The following is a 25,808-nucleotide window of genomic DNA, read 5'->3' as shown; positions in this document are numbered from 1 at the left end:
CATTTCATTCTTTCTTTCTCTCTTTCTCTTGTTCTTTCTTTCTTTCTTTCTTTCTTTCATTTCATTCTTTCTCTTGTTCTTTCTTTCTTTCTTTTCTTGTGATTGACAAAGGGTGAACATACATAGGAAAAATTGATATAGGATTTGGTATAAAATACAAACTGGACTCAAACATATGATCTTCTTCCTCTTTCTAATTACTGGAATTACAGATGTGTGACTCCAGGCTGAGTCCTTTAAAATGCACTGTATTAGGTGCTTTTCCTTTCAATGAGGTGGGATGGGAATGGAACTTAAGTCTCTTGTAGAAGCAGACACAACATAGATTGCTATTCACCACACAGGGAGAGTAGGACAGAAAAAAGTACAAAGAGCAGCAAAGTCGAACTTGGTAAACCATGAGTTTCATTGGGGTTACTTATAGAATTATGGGTGAGAGGTTATTTACAGAAGCTGAAATGACTCAAAGACAGAGGCATTAGCAAAGTCCACCAAACACAAGTGACATCTCACACAACCTGGGAACCTTATAACCTACAGTCTCCTCAACAGGTTGGAGAGCATTCTTTAGGGGTAGCTTGGTTGGTTGGAGGTTGCCCTTTCAAGTGACTCAGTTGGTCTATACATCTTCTAGGCACATTGGCTGCTTTCTGCTTCTAGGCAGCTCGTCTGGTTTGTCTCCTTTGCAGCTGGCTTTGTCTAAGAGTCTTCACTGCAGCTCTGCTTCTCTGAAGAAACTCTCTGCAGCAATTATTTTACTCTTGAAAGGGGTGCCCTCATGAATATACTCAGCTTCAGGGACTTTCTGAAGCTACTTTGTGCTGGTTACCTTCTGGCTAAGGAGCTTTCCTGTAGGGTGTAATGGTTCAAACTCCCAGGAAACAGCTCCACAGCTTTCCACCCCCATCTTGCAGCTCTTACATTCTTCCTTCCACCTCTTCTGTAATGGTCCCAGAGCCTTGGAAGGGTGACTTACATATCTGTTGCGTCTAAGAATTAGGGGTGACTTACTTATCTTACATATCTGCTATGTCTAAGAATTAGGCCATAGTACCACAACAACAGTCACTTATTTGTTCACAAGAACTGCAGTGGTGGTTATGAGTTGATGCTGAGAGCTTCTATGATGTATGACATAAAAACAAGCTTATTTAAAAGGAATTTTGACAGGCACATATAATCCATCTAATAAAGTGATAGAAGTTGCCTCCCTGTTGTGACCACCCCATCCAGAGGTTTTTGTTCAGGCCTACAGTATCAGATATGAACTCCCTCCTATGGAGTGGGCCTTAAATTCAATCAGAAAGCTGTTAGTCTTACCTGTAACAGCCTTGTCACTACTACATGAGAGGAGCATTCCCCTCATCTCTGTCTGCAATGTCAGTATGTTAGGAATCATGGTCCACAGATAAGCAGGAATGTGGGTGACAGTTCTCTACCAGCAACACGCATGCTGTCCTCTGACACTATGAAATGGACCAGCAGGGTGGGAGTCCCATCTTAATCCCAGCCAGTGTGTCCTATATGGTGATGGTCAGGTCAAAGCAATGTCTTCAGCAAAGTCTTACTCCCTAGTTCTGGCATAAATCCAACAAGTGTAGCAAAGAATTTTATGGTTTGTGGGACCTCTAGGGTTTCCATAGCCATCAACTCTCTGGTAAGTAGCCAATTCCTGCAATGGGATTTTCATTTAGTTACCATGAGCCTTCTGGGAGTATCATTTTTCACACAAGTAAGGTCCCTTTGGTACTTTTTCCTGTCAAGTAACATAGCCTGGTAGGACTGTATTGTTCCTGGGTGTCTCTCCAATGTCTTGTCAACTCTGCAAAACACTCAATCCTCAGCATTGTGTCATCCATGGACCAAAACATTTTCCAGAGGGTGGACAATACAAAGCAATGTCTGTCCCATATCAAATAGTGGGATTACAAAGATGACCCAGTTGAAGCACTCAAACTGTCTGTTTCATCTGTTCTACACAAGTGTCAGGTGACCCCACAAGTTCACAATTAAGAAGATACTAAAATTGAACATAAGCAATATCAAATACAGTATGGAAGATTTCATCTGTTTTGTCAGTATCAACTCCACAGTTCAAGGTGGATACAAAACATGGAGAAAAACTGCTAACTTCATTAGCTCCTGTAACTCTCAGTGATTTCCTTTGAGCTGTTATGTTTCTGTATCTCGGAGCTCCTCCCTGGAGTCTTCAGACATTTCTCCATCCACAATCAACTCAGTCGGTGTGACTTAATGTGATTAGACCTACTCAGGACTAATGGGACATGTGGCCTTGCTCTTGCCTTCTGCACCCACTAGATTCCTAGGTCTGAAGGGTGCAGGATTGGCACTGTAGCTCTTACTATTGCTTTAGCTTCTCCATTGAACAAATTTGACTATTTGTGGGTCCATAGCATGAACTTTTGTTAAAAATACATATACTCTGCTTAGTCTTCAGGAATAATCACCTACCTACCTCTGGTTTGATCATCTCCACCTGAACTATTTTATCACAGACGCCATCTGCCAACTCCTCCTGCTTTAAAGCATTCAAGAAGCCCTTTAGCTTTTAACTGGGCACTTTCAGCAGTGTTTTTCTTAAGAACTCTAGCTTGACACAAATGATTCCAGGTTTGTCTCTGAATCACTTAGACATACCTCGTCCTCTGCGTTACCATACCCTTAGCTCCTCTAGAGTGCCTTCCCATTTTACAGATATTCTTTCCTTGATGTTCCAAGTCCTGAGATCTACAAAAGCCTTTTCTACTGTACAAAGTTATTGCCACTGAAACTGTTTATTAAAATTTTAAAAGTTCTTTCCTAATGTCAATTTTTTTTGGATCAAACTTTTGTTAAACTCCTCATATGAATGCTTTTCTATCTGTCCTGGTGAACTGGGGTTCAAATATACTGTGTCTTATTCTGAGGTCCCTCAATACCTCCTGTCCCTCCTCTTTTGATCTTCTAGCCCCTGACACTTATGAGGACTTCAGATGGAGTTAACCAAGTATTACTACTGGCTTTCATATGCCAATCTCTTAGGGATTTATTTCCCTCATACTGTCTCAAGTCATGTATTCTTTCTCTTAAGGAAGGATGGAAAGTTACATTACTCAGTTTTCCTCCTTCCACAGCTACCCGCCTGATTCCATTTGATTTTTTTTCTTGTACCAAAGCCCCTTGAGCTAGGTTGCACCAAGCTCTTTTATTCTTTGTTAAAAAACTTTCCCTGATTCCTGAAGTTTAAGTGCTGAATATGTGCTGATGACCCCAAGTTCTTGTACGGGACCAATGGTAAGGCCCCTACTGCCTGTTGGATTACAGATTTTTCTCTCCTTTCCCACTAAAATTTGGACTCGAATAGCATATTCTATTTCCCTAATTACCTTTCTTTCATCTGTTATTTTCCTCAATTTGTTGGCCAGACCACAGGCTTAGATGGGGAGGATGCTAGGCACATCTCCCTTTTCCTATTTCAATAGATGCTTTATACAAATGACCATCATGATCACATCAGATGGCTGAGCCACAGTGTTTCTCATACTAAATAACTATCCCTAGAGGTGTCCAGGGTCACGCAGTATGAAGGTTTTTCTACTGACATTCTGAATCTTATAGTTCTCCTATATATTTTGGTTATTTCCCAATTTCTATTCTAATTGATGGAGAACCCAAAAGTTAAATGGCAGATTTTCTTCAGAATTTCAATTTTCATTTCATCAAGGAAAGAATATCTGTAAAATGGGAAGGCACTCTAGAGGAGCTAAGGGTATGGTAACGCAGAGGACGAGGTATGTCTAAGTGATTCAGAGACAAACCTGGAATCATTTGTGTCAAGCTAGAGTTCTTGGTCAAATCTATAAAATGTTATAGGATCTAGTTAGATCTATCAGTTATGGATGTTGGAAGTCACAGAGTCTCACAATCCTGTAAGTCTTAGGAAATGTGAATCTGCCATGATCAAGGAAACCTCAGCCATTTCCTCACAAGAAATCCCGAAAGAAGATTCCTAAAATAGCATCAGAAATATTTTGAATTTGGTACCAAATCCAAGAAGTAAAAGTAGCTTTAAAGCAATGAAATAAGGCCATGGTGCAGACACAGTAGACTAGGTGGTGTGGTCGCGATGGTGGAGTTTGCTAAGCGTTTCCTAGACCTTAGTGAGCATGTTGGCGGTTTTCACAAGGCAGCCCAGACTCAGCAGCGAGAACACCGAGAACGAAGCAAGCCTGTTTTTCTAAAAATGCCTGGGTTAGCTGAAGAAAAAGAAAAATTACAAACTTCATGCAAATGGCTATCGTCAAAAAACAGGAATTTCTCAGAGCTCTCTGGAAGGGTCTTGAAAAAAAGTCCAGATGAATTCTACAATAAAATGACTCAGGCCGAGGTCCAGGATGGAGACCACACTTTCAAAGAGAGCAAGGAAGAAGGAACAGCAGGGCAGCTAAAGCTGGTGAGAAGTCAGGACATCAGTACATAGAGATGAAAGGGGTTGCAGAAGCAAAGACAATTGAAAGACTGAAACCAGAGCGCCGTCTGCTGGATTTACAGGGGAAGCAACAAAATAAGCATATGTTGTGTTTTTGACACCAAAAAGAAAGTTGGACAGTTTGCCTTAAAGCGACAAATTTAAGACCATATAATTATGAAATAAATATTTTATGTGCCTTGTCCTTTAAATGATCCTATGCTCTGTTTTAATTTTTTGTTGGATTTTTTTTATATTTCAAATGTTATCCCCTTTCATGGTTTCCCATCCATAAACCCCCTATTCCATGCCCCTTCCCCGTCTATGAGGGTGTTTCCCCACCCATCCACCCACTCCTTCCCACGTCCCCTGACATTCCCTTACCACGAGAGGTGGAGTCTTGGCAAGAACAAGGACTTCTCTTCCCACTGATGCCCAAAAAAGCCATCCTGTGCTACATATGCAGCTGGAGCCATGGGTCTGGTCATGTATACTCTTTGGATGGTGGTTTATCCCCTGGGAGCTCTGATTGATTGGTATTGATGTTCTTATGGGGTTGCAAACTCTTTCATCTCCTTCAATCCTTTCTCTAACTCCTTCATTGTGCACCCCATTCTCAGTTCAAAGGTTGGCTGCAAGCATCTGCCTCTGTATTTGTCATGCTCAGGCAGAGCCTCTCAAGAGACAGCTATGTGAGGCTCCTGTTAGCATGCACCTCTTGGCATTCCCAATATTGTCTGGGTTTGGTGGCTGTATGTATGTGGGCTGGATCCCCAGTGGAGCAGTCTCTAAATGGCCTTTCCTTTAGTTTCTGTTCCAAACTTTGTCTCTGTATTTCCTCCTATGAATATTTTTGTTACCCCTTCTAAGAAGGACTGAAGCATCCACACTGTGTTTGTCCTTCCTGTGCTCCATGGTCTGTGAATTGTATCATTGGATAATCCAAGCTTTTGTGCTAATATCCCCTTATTAGTGAGTCCATACCCTCTGTGGTTTTTTTTTTTTGTGTGTGTGTGATTGGATTATGTCACTCAGGATAATATTTTCTAATTCCATCTATTTGCCTATGAATTTCATTAAGTAATTTTTCAGTTAACATTTAATTTTAATAATACCTGTTATGTTTAAAGTGTCAACAACACATGACGAAATGTCTTCTGTGAAGGTTTAGAGAGGTGAACACATGCTTTAAATATGCAGTGGAGGAGGAGAGGTGCATTCAGTTACAAGAAAATCCCTTGTTATCAATTACACAAAGCATATAAAAATATTTCTCTGGATGCATAGATTAAAAGTTGGGACTCACCTAAGAACAACCATGCAGTTTCTTCCCACTGCCAGAGACATTGACCCCAGAGAACTGTGGCAAAGGATGGGACACTGGGCAGAGCCATGTGGGACATGACCTTTGGTCACTCTGAAGCTCTCCATTGTTCTTGTGTAGCCCACCTCCCAGCCAATCAACTAGGGCGGCTGAAGGAGTCTGAACCCCAGGAACTTATACATGAATTAAAGCTGAGTTTATTTCTTCTAAGATAGAATCACACTTAACTGAATTACTGAAGTTTTTCAAAGCAAATGAGACGGGAAAAATGGTTAGTATTTCTAAGAAGTAGTGTCTGATTGGTTGAAACACAAGGGAGGTTTCTTCAGTAAAGCACTTGGGAAAAGGGGTGGTGAGCAATGGCCACTCTGCTATGCAGACACTCTTCAGTGGAAGTCACCGGCTGTGCCAGGGGTGGGTACCATGCAGTTACTCCACAGTGACACCATGACACTGGCTTTGAAGAACACTCAAACTCATTTAGGCACTCAGGCGACAGTGGGAGGTCATTACCTCAACAAAGTTCTCTTCTAGTGCATCTGCATCTTTCCAGTCTACTGCAGTGTTCTAATAAAATTAATACCCAGGAAGTCAAGTTTCTTTGGAAACTATAGCCTCTGTGGGGAAAAAGCTAAAGACAGCAGGGATCCTGGACAACCACTGCTCCAGTCCTGCTCTCCTGGGTGGGCCAGGTCCTATTTAAAGTTAAGTCAACAGAGGCTTCAACTTTAATGATGCTGAGGAGCGAAGACTCTTGAATGAACTCTTGGAGAAGATCCGTACACCACACTCTAGAGTCTAATCAGGTCCTCACAACTGACTGTGGTTGTAATGGGATATTGAACACTTTGTATACAAAAGGAACAGACTTCAGAGTTATGCAAAAACCCTAATCATTTCCAAAATAACCTTTATCTTTGATACAAAAATAAAGATGCTAACTCCTTTAGTTTGGTTTCCCACAATAACCTTTAAAACAGCAACAAATCAGGCTCAAAAGCTGCTCTTCATTCCTGGTGGGGGTGAGAGTGGTGGATGGACCAGCAGAACTTGTTCTCTTCTTGAATGGTGCAATTAGATAGGGGCGACAGGAGCTGCCTCTGAGCAAGGTGGTGGCTCCTTTGGAAAGCATTAGAGAGCCCCCTAGTGACTGTAGAGGGGAGATGCAAAGATGACTGAATAGACAGCTGCAGTCATGAGTGGTCATAAAAGAAAACTGCAGGAGGTGAAGCTCCTCCTATTTACAATTAGGTAACTATATTTTAAATACTTTAAACCTGAGTAACATTTATAAATATGCTATATGAGACCTCCCAGCCACAGGACACAGTGGAATCCCTTTGTCCAGTACCTGTGCTCCTTTCTTTTCCCTTAGTCTTCCTCCCTAGTCAGTTCAAAATTTCATGAGTGTCATGAGCATGCAACACCAAGGAGAAGTGCCCGGCCCTTCAGGTGCACGTCAACAGGAGTGGCTAGAAATAGGTCTGAGCTCTCAATTTCTGCTTGGACAACTATTTAATTCTGCATGTAAATAAAACCACACACCTATGGTCACTTGATTTTTGACAAAGGAGCCAAAACCATCCAATGGAAAAAAGATAGCATTTTCAGCAAATGGTGCTGTTTCAAGTGGAGGTCAACATGTAGAAGAATGCAGATTGATCCATTCTTATCACCCTGTACGAAGATTAAGTCTAAGTGGATCAAGGACCTCCACATCAAACCAGATACACTCAAACTAATAGAAGAAAAAGTGGGGAAGAATCTCAAACACATGGGCACTGGAGAATATTTCCTGAACAAAACACCAATGGCTTATGCTCTAAGATCAAGAATCGACAAATGGGATGTCATAAAACTGCAAAGCTTCTGTAAGGCAAAGGACACTGTGGTTAGGACAAAACGGCAACCAACAGATTAGGAAAAGATCTTTACCAATCCTACAACTGATAGAGGCCTTTGTATATCCAAAATATACAAAGAATTCAAGAAGTTAAACCGCAGGGAGACAAATAACCCTATTAAAAAATGGGGTTCAGAGCTAAACAAAGAATTCACAGCTGAGGAATGCTGAATGGCTGAGAAACACCTAAAGAAATGTCCAACATCTTTAGTCATAAGGGAAATGCAAATCAAAACAACACTGGGATTCCACCTCAGACCAGTCAAAATGGCTAAGATAAGAAACTCAGGTGACAGCAGGTGCTGGCAAGGATGTGGAGAAAGAGGAACACTCCTCTATTGTTGGTGGGATTACAGACTGGTACAACCATTCTGGAAATCAGTCCGGAGGTTCCTCAGAAAATTGGACATTGAACTACCTGAGGACCCAGCTATACCTCTGTTGGGCATGTACCCAAAAGATGCCCCAACATAGAACAAAGACACATGCTCCGCTATGTTCATAGCAGCCTTATTTATAATAGCCAGAAGCTGGAAAGAATCCAGATGCCCTTCAACAGAGGAATGGATACAGAAAATGTGGTACATCTACACCATGGAATACTACTCAGCTATCAAAAAGAATTACTTTACGAAATTCATAGGCAAATGGATGGAACTGGAAAATATCACCCTGAGTGAGGTAACCCAATCACAGAAAAACACACATGGTACGCACTCATTGATAAGTGGCTATTAGCCCAAATGCTCAAATTACCCTAGATGCCCAGAATACATGAAACTCAAGAAGGATGACCAAAATGCGAATGCTTCACTCCTTCTTTAAAAGGGGAACAAGAATACCCTTGGGAGGGAATAGGGAGGCAAAGTTTAGAACAGTGGCTGAGGGAACGCCCATTCAGAGCCTGCCCCACATGTGGCCCATACATATACAGCCATCCAATTAGACAAGATGGATGAAGCAAAGAAGTGCAGGCAGACAGGAGCCGGATGTAGATCTCTCCTGAGAGACACAGCCAGAATACAGCAAATACAGAGGCGAATGCCAGCAGCAAACCACTGAACTGAGAATGGGACCCCCGTTGAAGGAATCAGAGAAAGGACTCAAAGAGCTTGAAGGGGCTTGAGACCCCATATGAACAACAATGCCAACCAACCAGAGCTTCCAGGAACTAAGCCACTACCCAGAGACTATACATGGACTGACCCTGGGCTCCGACTGCATAGGTAGCAATGAATAGCCTAGAAGGGCACCAGTGGAAGGGGAAACCCTTGGTCCTGCTAAGACTGAAGCCCCAGTGAATGTGATTGTTGGGGGGAGGGCGGTAATGGGGGGAAGATGGGGAAGGGAACACTGACTTCGAAGTGGAGGGGGATGGGTTAGAAGGGATGTTGGCCTGGAGGCCGGGAAAGGGAATAACAATTGAGATGTAATAAGAAATACCCAATTTAATAATAATAATAAAACAAAACAAAACAAAACAACAACAAAAAACACTGGCTCTGGTAACTTCAGCTTCTGCCTCTCAAGACTATTTTCCAGCTGCTCAAAGATTCAGCAATAGGGTTATTGTCCACCAAGAGGCTTGTAAGAGCGGCACCGTTGCTGGGGGATGAGGTTACCGCCTGCCCAGGCAGGATGTTAGTGAACACTACGCAGTGGCTCCAGGGACCCTGGCGGGCCTCCAAGGCTTTTTGATCAATGGCTTGTCCTTTGTCCCAGAGGTGACACATACTGTTATGATACTCAGTGATAAAGTCCCTGCTGCATTAGTTTGTCAGGTTTGAAGCTCTCGGGTTGTATCAAGGCCTCTCAGTCAGGGAGGATGCAGCGTTTCTAAACAGAAAATTATTCTCACTTATCATCAGAGCCAGTTTCAGCTCCTGGAAGTCCTGGATTTGTGCAACATCTTCGTTCTTTCTTAACAGAGTATTGGGTAACTATTATCTTTTCCACTTGGTCTGGATTAACACTCAGCTCACAGCAACTCACTCTGAACAATTCTAGGTAAGTGAGTTTCTATCGATCAAGTTCACTTTCAATGAACTCATTTTCATGAAGAGATGGGTTCTGTACCTCACCTTGAGAACCAGCTCTCGCATATTTAATGGAAGTGCTCCGGTGAAGAAACGTGGCTAGGATGCTGGCACTGGTCCTGCATATGGTACAGCATTTTGTGGCTCTAGAGACACCTGTGTCTTGGATGGGACAGAGAACAGGGAGCGGTTCTACCCCACTGGTTGCTGACAGACAAGACCAAGTTTTGTGCTTTGTGGTATTCTAAGTATGGCAAAAGGGCTAGAAATAGCAACATTCTGGACCAGTGCCAAAGAGGTGTGGCTCCCTAGGAAAGGCCCCAAGTAGAAGGGGGTCTGTGGGGGAAGCAACGGAGGTGAGCCATCTGCAGGGGGCGGGCACTGGAGGTGGGGAGAGGACCCCATTCTGCAGCTGGATGGAGCCTTCTGCTGCAGGGGTGTAGATAAGAGGGAAGGCTGGGTTGGTCAGATAGTTAAGATCAAAAGGCAGTTCTGACTCCTTCTTCAGCTAGGGGATCTCCTCCTCGCCCTTGTCCTCCTCGTCCTTGTCCTCCTCGTCCTCCTCCCCCCCTCCTCCCCCCTCCCCTCGTCCTCGTCCTCCTCCTCGTCCTCCCCCTCCTCCTCGTCCTCGTCCTTGTCCTCCTCCTCGTCCTCCTCCTCCTCGTCCTCCTCCTCCTCGTCCTCCTCGTCCTCCTCGTCCTCCTCCCCCCTCCTCCTCCTCCTCGTCCTCCTCCTCCTCCTCGTCCTAGTCCTCGTCCTCCTTCTCCTTCTTCTTTTCTTCTTCCACTCCCACAATCTTCCTGATTTCTCTACTTGATGTGAATTGTACAGGCATTTCTCCTTTTGTTGTAAGAATCTCTCTGTCAGCTCCTAATATAACAGGTAGGATACCATCTGCCCATGGTTACATTTACGTGCCCAGCGTAAACAGGCCCAGCCTTTGATCTCATTTTGGGAGTCCACATCCATCCCACTCTGCACCAGTTTCTGCAATTTCTGAATGTCCTGCAAGGCCGCTGCCTACAGCAGCCTTTCCTGTTGCTTCTTCTGCTCTAGGAGGGCGCTCATCTTCCCCAGGTCCCAGGCCCTCAGCCGCCCCTCTTTGAGCCCATCCCTGCCTGCCATGGCCTCCATGGCCTGGGGAGGGAGTGCAGGGCTCACCAGCTCTACTGGCACCTACTCTCCCACTCCAGGGTGGCCTTGTGCTCCTGCCTGCCCATCAGCAGAACCCCTAAAGTCATTGTTTTTAATAGCTGAGCAGTATTCCATTGTTTAAATGTACCACATTTTCTGTATCCATTCCCCTGTTGAGGGACATCTAGATTCTTTCTGGCTATTATAAATAAGGCTGCGATGAACATAGTGGAGCACGTGTCTTTTTTATATGTTGGGGCATCTTTTGGGTATATGCCCAAGAGAGGTATACCTGGGTCCTCAGGTAGTGGAATGTCCAATTTTCTGAGGAACCTCCAGACTGATTTCCACAGTGGTTGTACCAACTTGCAATCCCACAACAAAGGAGGAGAGTTTCTCTTTCTTCACATCCTCACCAACATCTGTTCTCACCTGAGTTTTTGATCTTAGTCATTCTAACTGGTGTGAGGTGGAATCTCAGGGTTGTTTTGATTTGCATTTCCCTGAACTAAGGATGTTGAACATTTCTTTAGGTACTTCTCAGCCATTTGGAATTCCTCACTTGAGAAGTCTTTGTTTAGCTCTATATCCCATTTTTTTTAACTTTCTTGAGTTCTTCATATATATTGGATATTAGCCCTCTACTGGAGGTAGAATTGGCAAACTAATGGTTGCTGTTTTGTCCTAATGACAGTGTTCTTAGCCTTACAGAAGCGTTTCAATTTTATAAAGTCCCATTTGTGGATTCTTGATCTTAGAGCATAAGCCATTGGTGTTCTGTTTAGGAGGTTTACCCCAGTGCCCACATGCTCAAAGCTCTTCACCACTTTTTCTTCTACTAGTTTGACTGTATTTGTTTTTATGTGGAGATCCCTGATCCACTTGGACTTGAGCTGTGTACAGGGTGATAAGAATGGATTGATTTGCATTCTTCTACATGCTGACCGCCAGTTGAACTAGCACCATTTGTTGAAAATGCTTTCTTTTTTCCACTAAATTGTTTTAGCTCCTTTGTCAAAGATCAAGAGACCATAGGTATGTGGATTTATTTCTGGATCTTCAGTTCTATTCGATTGATCTATGTCCCTGTCTCTGTACCAATACTATAAAGTTTTTATTACTATTGTTCTGTAATACTGCATGAGGTCAGAGATGAAGATTCCCCCAGAAGTTCTTTTATTGTTGAGTATAGTTTTCACTATCCTATGTTTTTTTGTTATTCCAAATGAATTTGCAAATTGTTCTTTATAACTCTATGAAGAATTGATTTGGAATTTTGATAGGGATTTCATTGAATCTGTAGATTGATTATGGCAAGATGGTCATTTTTACAATATTAATCCTGCCAATCCATGAACATTGGAGGTTTTTCTATCTTCTGAGATCTTCAGTTTCTTTCTTCAGAGACTTGAAGTTCTTGTCATACAGATCATTCACTTGTTTGGTTAGAGTCACACCAAGATATTTTATGTTATTTGTGACTATTGTGAACGATGTCATTTACCTAATTTTTTCTCAACCTGTTTATCCTTTGAGTAGAGGAAGGTTACTGATTTGTTTGAGATAATTTTATATTCAGCCACTTTGTTGACGTTGTTTATTTGGTTTAGGTTCTCTGGTGGAATGTTTGGGGTCACTTAAGTGTACTATCATATCATCTCCAAATAGGGATATTTTGACTTCTTCCTTTCCAATTTGTATCCTTTTGACATCCTTTTTGCTCTGATTGCTCTGGCTAAGACTTTGAGTACTATATTGAATAACTAGTGAGAGAGTGGGCAGCCCTGTCTAGTCCCTATTTTTAGGGACTTGCTTCAAGTTTCTCTCCATTTAGTTTGATGTTAGCTACTGCTTTGCTGTATATTGCTTTTACTATGTTTAATTATGGGCCTTGAATTCCTCATCTTTCCAAGACTTTTAACATGAAGGGGTGTTGAATTTTTTCAAATGCTTTTTTCAGTATCTAATGAGATGATCATGTGTTTTCGTCTTTGATTTTGTTTACTTAGTGGATTATGTAGATGGATTTCCATATATTGAACCATCCCTGCATCCCTGGGATGAAGCCTACTTGATCATGACAGATGATCATTTTGATGTGTTCTTGGATTCAGTTTGCTATAATTTTTCTGAGTATTTTTGCGTCGATATTCATAAGGGGAATTGGTCTAAAGTTCTCTTTCTTTGTTGTGTCTTTGTGTATTTAGGTATAAGTATAATTGTAGCTTTATAGAAGGAATTGGGTAGTGATCCTGTTTCTATTTTGTGGAGTAGTTTGGACAGTACTGGTCGTAAGTCTTGTTTAAAGGTCTGATAGAATTCTGCACTGAACCCATCTGGTCCTGGGCTCTTTTTGGTTGGGAGACTTTAAATAACTGCTTCTATTTCTTTAGGAGTTATGGGACTGTTTAGATGGTTTATCTGATCCTGATTTAGCTTTGGTACTTGGTATTTGTCTAGGAAATTGTCCATTTCCTGCAGATTTTCAAGTTTTGTTGAATACAGGCTTTTGTAGTAGTAGGATTTGATGTTTTTTAAAATTTCCTCAGACTCTGTTGTTCTGTCCCCCTTTTCATTTCTAATTTTCTTAATTTGGACACTTTCTTTGTGCCCTCTGGTGAGTCTGGCTAAGGGTTAATCTATCATATTGATTTTCTCAAAGAACCAGCTCCTGATTTTATTGATTCTTTGTATAGTTCTTTTTGTTTCTACTTGGTTGATTTCAGGCCTGAGTTTGATTATTTCCTGCCTTCTATTCCTCTTGGGTATATTTGCTTCTTTTTGTTAGAGCTTTTAGGTGAGCTGCCAAGCTGCTAGTGCACGCTCTCTTCAGCTTCTTTTTGGAGGCACTCAGAGCTGTGAGTTTTCCTCTTAGCACATATTCCCGACAGTGAGCATATGGAATCTGAAGAGACCACCTCCAGTAGATAGAGAGAGCCCCCAGTGGAAAGAAGTGTCAGCAACCCAGCTTCAGAATTTTGACCCAGAATTGTGCCAGTCTTGAGAAAATGCAAGGACAAAATGGATCAGAGTCCGATATAAAGGCCTTCCAGTCACTGGCCAACTTGAGATCTAGGCTATGCACAGGAACCAAACCCTGACAGTCTTACTGATGCCATTTTCTGGTTGTAGACAAGAGCCTAGCCTGACTGTCCTCTGAGAGGCTCTATCAGCAGCTAATGGAGACAGATACAAGTACTTACAGCCAACCATTGGACTGAGGTCAGGGACCCCTATGGAAGAGTTAGGGGAAGGACTGAAGGAGCTGACAGTGATGGCAACTTTACAGGAAGAACAACAGTGTCAGCTAACCTGTACCCACCCCTCAGAGCTCCCTCAGACTAACAACCAAGCAAAGATACATGGGTTGGTCTGTGTCCCCTGGGACATATGAAGCAGCAGAGACTGCCTTGTCTGGCCTCGGTGTGAGAAGATGTGCCTAATCCCATAGGGACTTGATTCCCCAGGAAAGGGGGAATGCTATGGGTATAGGGTGGGAATGGGTAGGTGGTTAAGTGGGTAGGGAGCATCCTCTCAGAGACAAAGGGGAGGACAGGTGGGTTAAAAAAAACTCTTCATTGTGCGACCAGGAAGTAGGCAACATTTGGAATGTTAAGAAACAAAAGAATTTAAATTTTAAAAGTGGCAGGGACCTTCTATGGATGTAGACAGGGTTATGAGAAAGAAATAGAAGGGTTGTTATAGTCCCATTTTAGTACATACTTGCATGCATTTATCATACTTAACACTCTCACTTTGTATAATTAACATGTGCTACCAAAAATAGAAGTTCAAGTTCTACTGTCATCAATAAAACAATGGGACTAGAGAGATGGTGCAGTGGTTCAGAGCACTTCCTGGTCTTAAGAAAATTCTGGTTTGTTCCTCAGCACACACATGGTAGCTGGCAACTACCTGTAGCACTAGTTTCAGGGACCAGATTTGCTCTTCTGGCCTGGCCTCCCGGTGCTCCTGTAAGCACTTGGTGCACATAAAACTCATATAAACACACACACACACACACACACACATACACACACACACAAACATAAAAATGTAAAAGGTATATAGTTTTATTACTATAACAATGAGTGTGTTTGCAAAATGACATGTGAAAGTGGGGGATCTTTTCACATATGGAGACATTTACCTGACAGAGTTGGTTTTAAATGATAGCAATAGGTCAAGGATTTTTTATATGAATTAAGGATACATAAATCAAGGCTTAGTTAGGCTCATGCTCTGTTGCTGTCATATCAGGGCTTTGTGTTTGAGTCTTTAGTCAAATGAATAAAATAATTTAGCAAATCTCTTGAAAGAATCTCATGAACAATTTTATCCAAGTATTGTGAGAAAAGGATGACAGACTAGCTGGAAATATTAGGAGCTTCCTACAAGAGTGAAGGAAGAGGGATTGGAAAGATGGCTCAGTGGTTAAGAGCACCGACTGCTCTTCCAGAGGTCCTGAGTTCAATTCCCATCAACCACATGGTGGCTCACAACCATCCGTAAGGGGATCCGATGCCCTCTTCTGGTGTGTCTGAAGACAGCTACAGTGTTCTCATATACAAAATAAATAAATAAATCTAAAAAAAAAAAAGAGTGAAGGAAGAGGACAGAAGAAAGCCATTCCTATTGCATGGACATCACCAAGAAATCATATGGTAGAAGCGCGTTCCAGAGCTAAAGATAAAGTGTGAGGAAATCCAGAGTGTACAGGAATGCAGGAGTGCATCCCTGATCTTTGGCTGGTACCACTTAAGACTGATGGTGGGGGAAGAAGAAGAAGAAGAGAAGGGGGAAAGGAGGATGATGAGGAAAAATACTCATTTTTGAGATAGCACTGCGGTGGTTTGAATGAAATTGACCACGATAGACTCATAGGGAGTGACAATTAAGTGGTGTGGCCTTTTTGAGTAGATGTGGACGTGTTAAAGGATGTGTGTCACTGGGGGTGAGCCTTGAGGTTTCAAATGCTCAACCCAGGCCCACTGTCCCCTTCTCTTCCAGCTGCCTTACAATCCAGATGTAGAACTCCACTCTGCTACCATTATTCATGCCATGATGATAATGGCACCTGATCTATAAACCAGCTCCAACTGAATGTTTTCCATTGTAAGAGTTGCCATCGTTATAGTTCTACTTCACTGCAATAAAATCCAAAGTAAGACAGAAATTGGTACGGGAGCCCAGGGCATAGCTGTGATAGGCCATACCATGCTTTTGTTTGGAAGAATATGGAAAGCTTTGGGGCTTTGTAAAAGAAGTGCAATTGAACAATTTAAGCAGGGCTTAATGGTTCACACTACGAGGAACATGAAAGAAAGTGGACCAGAGGGTTATGTAAACTGTAAGAGCTCATCTCCAGAGGATGCAGAGGAGAATGATATGGCCTAGAGATAGTTCTTATGATATTTTGGCTAGGAACATCTCTACTTTCTGCCATTGCTGCAAAAACACACCCAAGACTCAGTTGAAGAGTTATGCATTAACTTTGGCATGTATGTTTTGGTAGAAGACATTTAAAAACAGCCTGCCATTGACTGTGCCGTGTGGCTCTTATTGGCCTGTCATATGATGTTCTGTAATGAAAAGGAGCAAACTGATCTAGGGAGAAATACAAAATGTACAATTTGAGGAAGGGAGCACCAGAAAGTTTAATGGAGCTATATCCTGTGTTTGAAGATCCAAAAGGATTAAAGAGAAGCTTTATTCAGTGAGTAATCTACATCCAGGTAAGATGCAACCCAGCCAAGCTTTCAGCTTATGAAAAGGAGTTTATGAACAGGTTAGTGCTTGGCATACACCTAATACCATCATTGGGGAGGCAGAGCAAACAACTCTTAGAGTTCAAAGCCACCTTGGTTTTCAGAGCAATTTCCAGGACATCCAAGCTTATGCAGTGAAGAAAACCACTTAAATTCAGAAAGCTGGTTGAAATGTATTTGAAAAAAGGAAGAATGTATTTTAATAAGGGAGCTATGTACCAGCTCTAGCAAGTAACAGAACTTGGCAGCTTCAGCAATGTGGTTATGAGTTTAGTGTCAAAGACAGAAGAAAGGGGTTGGGGAATCTCTCTCCACATCTAAGGAAAGTCTCTGAGGCCAAACATGTTAGGCGTGTTCCTGCATGGAGGCTTAAAGAAGCCAATTGCATGAATCTTTGAAAGCAAAGCATGGATTGCCTTGGAGACCCTAAAATGTTGAAGATTCCATAGTCTTGGGTTACCTGCCAAGGAATGCTGATAACAGGAGGTTGAATCGGCCCAAGAAAAGAAGGATGTTACAGTCAACAAGGCTGAAAAGAGCTGATGAGTGATCTGACATCAGATGTGGAGATGCAGTGTTTTCAGTCTTGCCTTGACCCAGTATTTTCTCGCTATGCTCTACTCAAACGCCTTGAGAATGGTGATGTTTACCCTGTGCCATTATTTGTTGGAATTTTGTGACTGGCTTATTCATCTTGATTTTGAAGGAGAATACAGTTAAGCGATTGCACAGGTCTCAGAAAAGACTTTAAGAATTGTGTTCACAGCCTTCGCCGTGCTGCCATTCTCTAAGGCCAGAGCAGCCTCTTGCTTGCGGAGTTCAACCAAAGGAGAAGGGGGGTAAGTAAGGAGGTGCCCATACCATAGCTCTTACAAAGCAGATTTCCTGCAAATCCACCTGTGTTAAAGCACTCAGGAATCAATTGGCTCATAAGGGTGCGCCCTCTACTGGAGGCGTGAAGAAACCTCATCATTGCAGGCCTGGTATTGTAGCACTCAGTGAAATCAGATGCTGTCAGAAGCCCACAGAACTTCTGATTCCCAAGCTCCCCTTTCACCTTCTGGTGCGAGAAATTGCTCAGGACTTCAAAACAGATCTGCGCTTCCAGAGCGCAGCTATTGGTGCTTTGCAGGAGGCAAGTGAGGCCTATCTGGTTTGCCTTTGAAGATACCAACCTGTGCGCTATCCATGCCAAACCTGGAACAATTATGCCAAAAGATATCCAGCTAGCACGCCCCATATGCTTAGAACGTGCTTAAGTGTCCACTATGATGTTAAACATTTCATTCTCAAAAAAAGTGTTGTCCACTTATTCCTGTTATCAGTAGTTCTGAATGTTAGATATTTTTTCCTTGGTGTCAAAGGTACCTAAGTTTATGATTGCAAGCGGTAACATAGGGGACAGAATCAGGTATTGGTAGTTTCTCCACATTCATTTGTGTGTGAATTTTTAAGATAAATGCAAGGTGTAAAGCATTAATGCAAGCAAAATGTTTCAGTGAACACATTTCAACACTTCAACTTTATAACAATTATAAATAAAACTTTCTGACAATGCCAGCACTTGGATTTTTTTAAATAAATAAATTTCTTATTAACGAAAACTAAATGCTGTTTGTAGCGTTTTATCATACAGTAGGTTCCATCCATTCACTAGACTTTTCTAACAGAGTTGTCCTACGTGCAAGTACATGTTGTTAATGCTGTCGTCTTCTGTGCTGTGCTGTTCCTGTAAGTTTGCTATTAAAATGCATCAAACTAAAAAAAAAAAGACTAAACTTTGGAGTTTAAAACAGTGCGGGTAACTGTGATTATGTGGACTTCGAAATTAGAGTAAATGCATTTTGTATTACAATATGGCTATAGGCCTTTTAGAGAAAGGAAGTGGAATGTGGTAGTTTGAGTGGAAATGGTCCTGATAGCTTCACAGGGAGTAGCACTATTAGGAGATGTGGCCATGTTAAAAGAGATGTGGCCCTGCTCGAAGAAGTGGGATATTGAGTGTGAGCCTTGTGTTTCCAAATGCTAAAGCCAGGTCCAACATCCCTGTCACTCACTTCTGCCTATCAATCCAGATGTAGAACTTTTAGCTATTTCTCCATTACTACATCTGCCTGCATGGCATCCTGATTCCCATCATGATGATAATGAACTTCATCTCTGAACTGTAAGCCAGCCCCAATTAAATGTTTCTTCATAAGAGATGCCAAGTTGTGGCTGCTTTCCCAGAGACCATGCAAGCACCAGGGACCCTAGGTAAGTCACTATCCCCTGCCCACCATCCCCCTCTTAAAACTGCTCCAAAAGCCCCAAATAACACCCTATTCCACAGGCTGCATATTCTTGCCCATAACTCTGGCAGCTTTCCTGGAAGCAGTGTTGTCATGAGGGGTCACAGGTAAGACACCATCCCCTGCACCCTAACTCCCCTTAAACTCACCCAACCACCCTAAACTACACCCATTTCCAGGGTTACATATTCAAGCCTACAACTTCAGCAGATAATCTCTGCTTTTCCTGAGGCCATGCCAGTTCTAAGGACCTCAGGGGCACTGTTGTTTCCCCAAATCTCAGAGGTAACCCAAAGCACAAAAACCCCAGTAGAGATACCCTACTGGACTTGACGTCTAGTTGGTCATGAGAACTGCAGGCCACTAAAGCAAAAGACCAGAAAAGAAACATAATTCAAGGGGGAAAAACAGCCAAAAAACAAACCCTGTCCATCTAATCCATCTAACAAAGATAAACTCAGAAATCAGCACCTAAAACTATAAAAACTGTTAACCTAGAAAACTAGGGGCCAGTGTAAGGACAAGCCAGCCATGTCAATGTGACATCACCAGAGGCCAGGTATCCAAGTACAGCAAACACTGGATATTCCAACACAGATGAAGCACAAGAAAGTGACCTCAAATCAAATCCTTCAAAGACAATAGAGGCCTTTAAATATAAAATGAATAAGTGCCTTAAAGAAATCCAGGAGAATACTGACAGGTAAAGGAAATGAATAAAATTGTTCAAAACCTAAAAATGGAAATAAAGGCAATAAAGAAAACACAAAGTGAAGGAATCTTAAAGAAGGAAAATGTAAGCAAGCCAACAGAAACTGCAGCTAGAAGCATCACCTGTACAATATAAGAGATGGAAGGGAGGAAAGATACAAGAGAAGGAACTGATACATAGGACAAAGAAAATGCTAAACCTAAAACCACCCAGGGTGTCTGGAACACTATGAAAAGACCAAAGGTGAGAATAGTAGAAACAGAAGGAGAAGATTCCCAGCTCAAAGGAAATTATTTTCAACCAAATTATAATTATTCCCCCCCTAAAGAGATACATGTAAATGTATAAAAAGCTTATAGAACACCAAATAGATTGGGCCAGAAAGGAATGACTTCCCACAACATAACACTAAACATATATAACAAAGAAAAATATTGAAAGTTGCAAGGGAAATAGGCAAAGTAAGGTTTGAAAACAGCTCTCTTAAAACTGAAACAGACTTCTTAAGACATACTCTAAAAGCCAGAAAGTCCTGTATAGCTACCTCGCAGACTCTATAAGATCACAGAATTCATTCTAGACTATGACAGCAGGTAAAGCTCTGAATCACCATAAATGGAGAAGATATTTCATGACAAAACCATATTTAAACAATACCTATCCACAAATCCAGCCCTACCAAAGATACCAGAAGGAAAAGTACAACCCAAGGAAGTTAACTACAGACAAATAAACACAGGAAAAATTGTACAACAGAAAACCAAAAGAAGGAAAGCACCCACAAAAGTGCACACACACACACACACACACACACACACACACACACACACTCACGTATGCAAGCACAACTGCTTAGTATCCTGAAAGTTGGATGCTGGACCTCAGGACAGATCCAGTTCATACTGGCTTGCTCAGATACTACCCTTCCTTGGTAGTAACAATACCCATGGAATTTAGGGCATCTGCTGTCCCCAGGACAGGTCAAGTAGCCTCCAGGAACAACTACTAACTACTTTGTTAGCTCAGTAACCAGGAGGCCACACAAATAATTGACCTCTGTGAGTTCAGTGCCCCAAAGACCCAGCCCATTTTTATTACTAAGCAAGTTTGATGCATAAGCAGCCACACACTGTTCCTCAAGGCAAAGCAATGGCCAAGGTTGGGACTGCAGATATTCATAAGGGAAATTGGTCTGAAGTTCTCTTTCTTTGTTGTGTTTTTGTGTGGTTTAGGTATAAGAGTAATTGTGGCTTCGTAGAAGGAATTCGGTAGGGCTCCATCTGTTTCAATTTTGTGGAATAGTTTGAATAATATTGGTATGAGGTCTTCTATGAAGGTTTGATAGAATTCTGCACTAAACCCGTCTGGACCTGGGCTCTTTTTGGTTGGGAGACCTTTAATGACTGCTTCTATTTCCTTAGGAGTTATGGGGTTGTTTAACTGGTTTATCTGTTCCTGATTTAACTTCGATACCTGGTATCTGTCTAGGAAATTGTCCATTTCCTGAAGATTTTCAAATTTTGTTGAATATAGGTTTTTATAGTAAGATCTGATGATTTTTTGAATTTCCTCTGAATCTGTTGTTATGTCTCCCTTTTCATTTCTGATTTTGTTAATTTGGACGCACTCTCTGTGTCCTCTCGTTAGTCTGGCTAAGGGTTTATCTATCTTGTTGATTTTCTCAAAGAACCAACTTTTGGTTCTGTTGATTCTTTCTATGGTCCTTTTTGTTTCTACTTGGTTGATGTCAGCTCTGAGTTTGATTATTTCCTGCCTTCTACTCCTCCTGGGTGTATTTGCTTCTTTTTGTTCTAGAGCTTTTAGGTGTGCTGTCAAGCTGCTGACATATGCTCTTTCCTGTTTCTTTCTGCAGGCACTCAGCGCTATGAGTTTTCCTCTTAGCACAGCTTTCATTGTGTCCCATAAGTTTGAGTATGTTGTATCTTCATTTTCATTAAATTCTAAAAAGTTTTTAATTTCTTTCTTTATTTCTTCCTTGACCAGGTTATCATTGAGTAGAGCATTGTTCAATTTCCACGTATATGTGGGCATTCTTCCCTTATTGTTATTGAAGACCAGTTTTAGGCCGTGGTGGTCCGATAGCACGCATGGGATTATTTCTATCTTTCTGTACCTGTTGAGGCCCGTTTTTTTGACCAATTATATGGTCAATTTTGGAGAAAGTACCATGAGGAGCTGAGAAGAAGGTATATCCTTTTGCTTTAGGATAGAATGTTCTATAAATAACCGTTAAGTCCATTTGGCTCATGACTTCTCTTAGTCTATCGACATCACTGTTTAATTTCTGTTTCCATGATCTGTCCATTGATGAGAGTGGGGTGTTGAAATCTCCCACTATTATTGTGTGAGGTGCAATGCGTGTTTTGAGCTTTAGTAAGGTTTCTTTTACGTATGTAGGTGCCCTTGTATTTGGGGCATAGATATTTAGGATTGAGAGTTCATCTTGGTGGATTTTTCCTTTGATGAACATGAAGTGTCCTTCCTTATCTTTTTTGATGACTTTTAGTTGAAAATTGATTTTATTTAATATTAGAATGGCTACTCCAGCTTGCTTCTTCTGACCATTTGCTTGGAAAGTTGTTTTCCAGCCTTTCACTCTGAGGTAGTGTCTGTCTTTGTCTCTGAGGTGTGTTTCCTGTAGGCAGCAGAATGCAGGGTCCTCGTTGCGTATCCAGTTTGTTAATCTATGTCTTTTTATTGGGGAGTTGAGGCCAGTGATATTGAGAGATATTAAGGAATAGTGATTATTGTTTCCCTTTATATTCATATTTGGATGTGAGGTTATGTTTGTGTGCTTTCATTCTCTTTGTTTTGTTGCCAAGACGATTAGTTTCTTGCTTCTTCTAGGGTATAGCTTGCCTCCTTATGTTGGGCTTTACCATTTATTATCCTTTGTAGTGCTGGATTTGTGGAAAGATATTGTGTAAATTTGGTTTTGTCATGGAATATCTTGGTTTTTCCATCAATGTTAATTGAGAGTTTTGCTGGATACAGTAACCTGGGCTGGCATTTGTGTTCTCTTAGGGTCTGTATGACATCAGTCCAGGATCTTCTGGCCTTCATAGTTTCTGGCAAGAAGTCTGGTGTGATTCTGATAGGTCTCCCTTTATATGTTACTTGACCTTTTTCCCTTACTGCTTTTAATATTCTTTCTTTATTTTGTGCTTTTGGTGTTTGACAATTATGTGACGGGAGGTGTTTCTTTTCTGGTCCAATCTATTTGGAGTTCTGTAGGCTTCTTGTATGTCTATGGGTATCTCTTTTTTTAGGTTAGGGAAGTTTTCTTCTATGATTTTGTTGAAGATATTTACTGGTCCTTTGAGCTAGGAGTCTTCACTCTCTTCTATACCTATTATCCTTAGGTTTGATCTTCTCATTGAGTCCTGGATTTCCTGTATGTTTTGGACCAGTAGCTTTTTCCGCTTTACATTATCTTTGACAGTTGAGTCAATGATTTCTATGGAATCTTCTGCTCCTGAGATTCTCTCTTCCATCTCTTGTATTCTGTTGGTGAAGCTTGTGTCTACAGCTCCTTGTCTCTTCTTTTGGTTTTCTATATCCAGGGTTGTTTCCATGTGTTCTTTCTTGATTGCTTCTATTTCCATTTTTAATTCCTTCAACTGTTTGATTGTGTTTTCCTGGAATTCTTTCAGGGATTTTTGTGTCTCCTCTCTATGGGCTTCTACTTGTTTATTTATGTTTTCCTGGAATTCTTTCAGGGATTTTTGCGATTCTTTCAGGCATTTTTGCGATTCCTCTCTGTAGGCTTCTACTTGTTCTCTAAGGGAGTTCTTCATGTCTTTCTTGAAGTCCTCCATCATCATGAACAAATATGATTTTGAAACTAGATCTTGCTTTTCTGGTGTGTTTGGATATTCCGTGTTTGCTTTGGTGGGAGAATTGGGCTCCGATGATGCCATGTAGTCTTGGTTTCTCTTGCTTGTGTTCCTGTGCTTGCCTCTCGCCATCAGATTATCTCTAGTGTTACTTTGTTCTGCTATTTCTGACAGTGGCTAGACTGTCCTATAAGCCTGTGTGTCAGGAGTGCTGTAGACCTGTTTTCCTCTCTTTCAGTCAGTTATGGGGACAGAGTGTTCTGCTTTCGGGCGTGTAGTTTTTCCTCTCTACAGGTCTTCAGCTGTTCCTGTGGGCCTGTGTCTTGAGTTCACCAGGCAGCTTTCTTGCAGCAGAAAATTTGGTCTTACCTGTGGTCCTGAGGCTCAAGTTCGCTCGTGGGGTGCTGCCCACGGGCTCTCTGCAGCGGCAGCAACCAGGAAGACCTGTGCCGCCCCTTCCGGGAGCTTCAGTGCACCAGGGTTCCAGATGGTCTTTGGCTTTTTCCTCTGGAGTCCGAGATGTGTGTGCAGGGAGCAGTCTCTTCTGGTTTCCCAGGCTTGTCTGCCTCTCTGAAGGTTTAGCTCTCCCTCCCACGGGATTTGGGTGCAGAGAACTGTTTATCTGGTCTGTTTCTTTCAGGTTCCGGCGGTGTCTCAGGCAGGGGTCCTGCCGCTCCTGGGCCCTCCCCCACGGGAGCCCAGAGGCCTTATACAGTTTCCTCTTGGGCCAGGGATGTGGGCAGGGGTGGGCAGTGTTGGTGGTCTCTTCCGCTCTGCAGCCTCAGGAGTGCCCACCTGACCAGGCGGTTGGGTCTCTCTCTCACCGGGTCTGGGAGCAGAGAGCTTCTGCGGGCCGGGATCCGCGGGTGTGGGACTTCCGGTAAACACAGAACGTGCCCGGTCCTAGAGAAATTCTGCTTCCGTGTGTCCCAAGCTCACCAGGCAGCTTTCTTGCAGCAGAAAATTTGGTCTTACCTGTGGTCCCGAGGCTCAGGTTCGCTCGTGGGGTGCTGCCCAGGGGCTCTCTGCAGCGGCAGCTTCAATCCTTTTTCTAACTCCACCATTTGGGACTCTGTTCACAGTCCAATGGTTGGCTGTGAGGATCCATCTCTGTATTTGTCAGGCTCTGACACAGCCTCTCAGGAGACAGCTATATCAGGCTCCTGATAGCATGCATTTCTTAGCATCTGCAATAGTGTCTGGGTTTGGTGACTATATATGTGATGGATGCCCATGTGGGGCAGTCTCTGGATGGCCTATCCTTCAATTTTTGCTCCATGCTTTGTCTTTGTACTTCCTCACATGAGTATTTTGTTTCCCCTTCTAAGAAGGACTGAAGCATCCAATTTGGTCTTTGTTCTTCTTGAGTGTCATGTGGTCTGTAAATTGTATATTGAGTATTCTGAGCTTTTGGGCTAATATCCACTTATCAAAGAGCCATGTGTGTTCTTTTGTGATTGGATTACCTCACTCAGGATAAAGCAAATTTGTAGGTAATTTTAGCTTTTTAAAATGTTATGCATGGGGGCTGGAGAGATGGCTCAGTGGTTAGGTGGTTAGGAGCACTGGCTGCTCTTTCAGAGGTTTTGAGTTCCAATCCCAGCAACCGCATTGTGGCTCACAACCATCTGTAATGAGTTCTGTAATGAGATAGCTACAGTGTAGTTATATATAATAAATAAATAAATCTTTAAAAAATGTTCTGTGTGTACAGTCTTGTGCCATAGTGTGTATTTCTTACTCAGAGGGCAACTTATAGGTGTCAATTATTACTTCCTCTATGTGAGTTCTAGAGATCAAAACCAAATAGCAATATTGTCAGAATGTGACCCCCCATTGGCCCTATTTTTCAGCTAAAAATTCTGTGTGTGTGTGTGTTTGTATGTATGTGTATGTGTGTGTGTATGTAGGTGTGTGTGTGTGCGCGTGCGTGTGTGTGTGTATGTGTGTGTGTATGTAGGTGTGTGTGTGTTTGTATGTGTGTGTGTATGTATGTAGGTGTGTGTGTGTGTGTGTGTGTGTGTGTGTGTGTGCTCGTATGTGCATGCTATAGTCCAGGTGTTGAAGAAACAGAAAATGTAGTAGTCTTATGGATCCCCTAGACATTGAACTAGGGTCATCAGGCTTAAGCAGCAATTGACTTTAACCAGTGAGTCAAGAGTTCTCTGGCATCATTTGTGTGTCTGAGAAAGTGTTCTGAACAAATGTTTAGTCCTCAGAATAAACTAAGACAATCCAAAAATAACAACAACAACAAGAACAGCAGCAGCAACAACAACAATGACAAAATAAAAGGCAACAGGGCATGGTAGTAT

The 25,808-nt window shown here is 42.2% G+C and overlaps 1 protein-coding gene and 1 pseudogene across 2 annotated transcripts in view; one reads left to right on the top strand and one right to left on the bottom strand.

Moving 5' to 3' along the window:
- 3300002I08Rikl1 (RIKEN cDNA 3300002I08 gene like 1) overlaps positions 1–25,808 on the top strand; it is a 130,110-nt gene that overhangs the window by 52,953 nt on the left and 51,349 nt on the right. The window lies entirely within an intron of this gene.
- Ankrd40-ps3 (ankyrin repeat domain 40, pseudogene 3) lies at positions 9,393–10,799 on the bottom strand (annotated as a pseudogene).

This window comes from Rattus norvegicus, chromosome 3, assembly GCF_021556685.1.
Source record: "Rattus norvegicus strain SHRSP/BbbUtx chromosome 3, alternate assembly SHRSP_T2T, whole genome shotgun sequence".
NCBI classification, from domain to species: Eukaryota; Metazoa; Chordata; class Mammalia; order Rodentia; family Muridae; genus Rattus; species Rattus norvegicus.
Note: the sequence above shows the minus strand (reverse complement) of the source record. Positions and strands in the feature narration are given on the sequence as shown.